This window comes from Pygoscelis adeliae, unplaced genomic scaffold (assembly GCF_000699105.1).
Source record: "Pygoscelis adeliae isolate BGI_AS28 unplaced genomic scaffold, ASM69910v1 Scaffold60, whole genome shotgun sequence".
NCBI lineage: Eukaryota > Metazoa > Chordata > Aves > Sphenisciformes > Spheniscidae > Pygoscelis > Pygoscelis adeliae.
In genome coordinates, this window is record NW_008823954.1 from 322,421 (window position 1) to 327,505 (window position 5,085).

The following is a 5,085-nucleotide window of genomic DNA, read 5'->3' on the forward strand; positions in this document are numbered from 1 at the left end:
GGGGGGGGGGGGTGGGAGTGCGGGGTTGTCTTTTTTTTTTCTTGGTGGGGGAATTTTTTCAAAGCGTCTTCATTATTATTTTATTTGCTTCTCTGACTTGGACACTTCTCCCTTGGAGATTTCTTTTCCATGCGAAGGTAGGTGAGACGCATGCACGCCTGGCTAACCTTATGTCTGCCTTGTTTCGCTTGTTTTTGCTGTCCTTTTAACAGAAAACTTGCACCCACCCGTGTACCTGCATCATTCCCGTTTTGCTTCGTACCTGTTTCCTCTCTGGCAGAAGTAAAGGCTGAGGGTAGACATGTCTGTAATGTTAATAATTCTGTCTTTCCAGAAACTTATTTCTCTGTGCATGTCCAGCTGTACGTGTATGTCCGTGTGCGGTGCCCATGTATGTGAGACTGCCTCTGTTTACCCAACAAGTAGCAAGAATTGATTTTGGTGTGTGTTTTGGGCAGGGGTGGTGATGGAAAGGGAATGACTGTGTGTCCAGCAGTTCACGTCCATGAACGATTGCAGCAGGGAATGTGTTTCTCACACATATTCAGTAGCTCTTTATACATGACTATAATTGATACAAGGAGTGTGAATAATCCCAGGAATTTCAAATTTAGCCCTGGTTAGTTTGTACTGTTGTGATGGGGAAGGATGGTGGGAAAGAGGAAGGGTTACAAAATCTACTCCCTGGAGAGGTAACTGTCTGAGACTTGAATATATATAACTTTTCTTAAAACCATCTCACTCTTTAGGGGCTTCTTGGGTTTGGGTTATTTTTTTTTCTTTGCAAAGCAAGAGTTGGGTTTTGGATTTAGGTTTCATAAATTGTCTTTTCTTGTTTTGTTTATGATTATTACTGCATTTCAATTATGTGTGCAACACCCGAAGTGTCTGAAAAGGGACAGGGAATAGGATGTACTTTAATACAGCAAATGCATCATCTTCTGTTCATCACTGGAAGCTGTTGGCTGGAGTCGGGGGGAGAGAAATAGAAGAATTAAAAAAGAAGAGAACCAGAAATAATGCTAGACATTGTTGACTGGCAATTATCTGGCATATTTTCTGCCAATACTGGTTTTTGTAACACTCTTGATGGATACCTTTTGCTTCTTGGTAACAGCAGCTGTGTAAAAAGTACCAGGGGCTTTAAAAAAAAAAAAACCCAGAAAGAAAAAAACACCATGCATCATTTCCCTGCAAATTATTACAAAGAAAAATGGTAAACATCAAAAAGCAGAACTTGCTCTGCATTTTCCCTCTGCTAATAGGAAGTGTTTTTCTCATTGATCTGGGGGTTGCTAGCCGTTCTGTATCTCTGTCGCTTAGAAGACTGCTATGTTAATTGTCAGTTGTTTCTGTGTGCTATTGCAGAGCTCTTGGTCTTAAATTTGGGCTGGGAATGAGGATTTAATATCCCAGAAGAAGGAAGGGGTCTGCTGACCTTCCACCCCCCTTGCCCCTCGACGTTTTCACTCCAACATGTAAACTTCTCTATCGGTGGAAGGAAATCCGCAAGCTCATTATCTTCTCAACACCCTACCTGCAAAGAAACTTTTAATTCACAGCACTGGGAAGGGAATTCAAAAGCCCTGTTTCTGCCCCTCTTCCCCTTTATCTTTTAAGGACACCTTCTGAGCACCTCTCCCCCTGCCAGCACCGCCCCATCCCTTGGTCTGGGCAGGAGCACAGCCGTAGGCAGGAGGCAGCTGCCCGCTGCCTGCAAGGGCTTATGCTGCTGGACTGAGAGCATTTGTTTCTCTCTCAATTAAATAACATAATAGCTTCATGGCATTGGCATCGAATGTGAGCTTCCTCAGAAGGGCAGCAGTGCACGCCTGTTGGTGAAAGTCTAGTGCCACGATTCTCTCCCCAGGGGAGCTGGGAGGCAGGTAGGGATCAAATCCGGGCATTGCGCTGGATTCCCTGCCCATTGGCAGGGCATTTGCACTGGGCTGGCTGGGAGAGGGTGCGGTACCTGTCTGGGAAAGCCTTGGCCCTGGCTATAGCAGGAAAGCGGGGAAAAACAGTTTTCCTGCAGATCTCACTGGAAAGCATGTGTCTAAGCACTGGCCACCTTGATGCACCAGCAGATGCGCACATGCCTTGCCAGGAGATCTGGTGGTGAATAGCTCAGAGGAGAGTCAGGGGGACAAGGAGGGAGCTTTGATCTGCCACGTCTAAGGGGTTTGCCTTGTGAAGCCTGAATCAATCTGACAGTGCCTATTGTAAAGGGGGGGTTATGCCAACCTGTCTCATGTTTTCTCTCACAAAATCTCCCCCTGTTGCTGCCTCAGGAGCGTTTTCAGGCAGTGGACCCGGCTGGAGCAGGGCCAGCACAGCCACAGCCATCGAGGGAGCGAGGGGAAGCATCACAGGAGGGGGATGCTGACTCACAAGGAGCTCACTGTTTGCCTGTGGATGTTTCTGGAGAGGCACAGTGGCCTTGGTTGGGATATTCCTTCCTTCCTTCCTTCCTTCCTTCCTTCCTTCCTTCCTTCCTTCCTTCCTTCCTTCCTTCCTTCCTTCCTTCCACCAACCCACTTCACACCTGGCTGCATTACTGCTGCCTGATCTGGTTTTGGAGAACCCATGTGTCCATGCCCAGTGCGACGTGGTCCCAACCTACAGCTCTGCTTAGTGTTACAGCCCTGCCCTGTCCCATCCACAGCAAGGTATACCAGGAGGATATCCCAGACCAGGATGGCTTAGGCTAAGCCCTGGCCACCTTTGGTTTTGGGAAAAGCCTGCAATTCCAGGCTCTGCTGCAAAGAAGCCATATGCTTGGTCAGCTTTTTTTCCTGGGGAAAAAAAAAGTTGAAACCAATTTTTATTCATTTTTCTCAAAGAGAACAAGTATCTACAGCTGGAAACTCATGAAGTGCACGCACAGTGTTAGGAATCTTTAAAAGAGCTGGCCACTGATTTAAAATAAATTTGATCCTTTATTAAATCGAAGTCCCGATCCTGCAAATTCAAGCAAGCAGATGAATGGCTGCACTTGCCCAGAGCCTCACTGAAATTGCTGGGTCCGTGGATGGGCTCAGAAATCAAGTGGCGCAGGTGGATCTGCAAGATTAGGTAGTACCATTTCTTAGCTGTATTTTTTTAACTCTGTAAGATGGGATAACGTAGGGCTGATTTTAAGAGTGTTCAAGATCTACAAAATCCCAACCTGTTATTGGAAAGTAAAGGTTTCTTGCCAGTTATGCAGAGGTGCATAGTTGTTTATAATGACCTAATATAGTCAGCTTATTTAGTTTATTCATCCGTGTCTGAAGTGCATACCTTGAAGCTCTTAGAAATTGCGTAGTGGTTTGAAAAATGTCTTACAGTGATACAAAATTTATTTAAGCCCTCTAATCATAACTCAGACTGCATAAATCAACCCACTAACTTAGTAATAAACTCCTCGCTTTCCCGGCCTCGTCAGGCCACCGTGTTTGAAGCACTGCGGTGTGCCCTGAAGAGCAATCAGCCCAGTGTATCAGGCACTAATTGCAATGAGGAGATCTCAGAAAATGCCTCGTTGCTTGCCTTGGACCGGAGGTGTGTGCTGCTGTAGTGGCACAGGAGGGAGGTGGTCTCTTGGCTAAGCCAGGCTCAGTCATCAGGGCCTTTGCAGGTCAATGCCAGTCCTTGCAGCCCGTGGGTGAGTGGACGTGCTGCGGGCTCTTGGTGTGAAATGCCGCTTGTTGGTGTTTTCTGCAGTAGCTTGTGTTTCCCAGCACCTGCAGAGTGCAGTACAGCAGCCCGATCTCTGTGTGACCAAGGCAGGATCGGAGGGGTGCCTCCTAAAGGAAAGGTTGTTCCCCTTTTACCAAGTGTGTGTGTGTATTAAAAAAAAAAGGCAGCTGGTCTCTGCTTCTGACATAACCATTGTCTGCAGTGCAGGCACCACATCCTGCTCCATCGTGCCTCAACATAAAGCTTGATGGACGCGTCCTGGGGAGGGCTAGCAAGGGGCATTTCCATGCGAAACCACTGGAGCTTGGGGTTATGGCTATGGGGTGTGAAAGGGATGGAGAGGAGCTGCTGACCTGCGCTGTTGGTAGCTGGTGAAGTGGCGAGTGCCAGGGATTTTGCTGCTGTGATGTGGATGCTGAAAGTATTTGTGTGGTGTGATCATTGGGGAGCAGGGGGAAGGTTTTTATTTCCTTTCTCTGAAGTGTCAGAATTTGGCCGTGGCTAGAAAAACAGGTCTGTATAGAGAGCACAGGTGGGGTTAGTGGTATTAAACATTTCTCAGGTGTTGAGATAGTGTGTCTTGCTGACAGGCTCAATTAAGTCACTTTCCAGGATGGAGGTTAGGAATGGATTTTCATACAGGTCAGACTGGCAAGGATGGATAGGATCCTGTTTCTGCTGCTGCAGAGTGTGTGTGTGCAGTGTGTGCATGTGTGCAGTGTGTCCAGCATCATCTTGCATCTCCTCCCAGAGCGGGGACTTTCAGCAGTGATGATGCCCTCAATTGCTTGTCTTCCTTGGGCATTTTATTTTTTTTCCTATTTTGCCTTTAGAGCTACTCTAAGTTTGCCAGTGGGGATGGTGGGAGATGGGGGGTAGGGCAACTGTTTATGGACTCTCTTGGTCTGAGTTTCCTTGCAAGGTTGTCTGCTATGGGGAGGAATTGGACTTGGACTGCTGGGGTCCATTTCAGGTCTGTGGTCAGATATGCTTGCATTGGTGTCTTTGCTGCTTTTCAGTGATTTCTATTCAAGCAACCATCCAAGCTTTGATTTGTTTTTTTTTCTTTCCTGGTGGCAGCAGGGAGAGAAAGGGACTTTTCAGGCTTATATAAATGAGTATCAGTGTCAGTAGTCAAATCATGTGGGATGCAGGGAGCCATCACAAGGTCCTGATCTATCTACTGACCTGAGATTGAACAGCCCGTAGGCCTTTGCAGAAGAGCTACCAGCGTTGTCTTCTCTCTGCTTCTAGATGATTCCCATCTTCATAGCTACATTTCTCTCCTACATCCCCTCTCCTTTCTCGAGGCAGAGCCTGGAGCATCATCGCACTCCACATAGCTTCAGCTCCCTTCCTGTTTTTGTTTTTGCCAGAGTTAGTTTGCTCCAAATGTGCATCTGG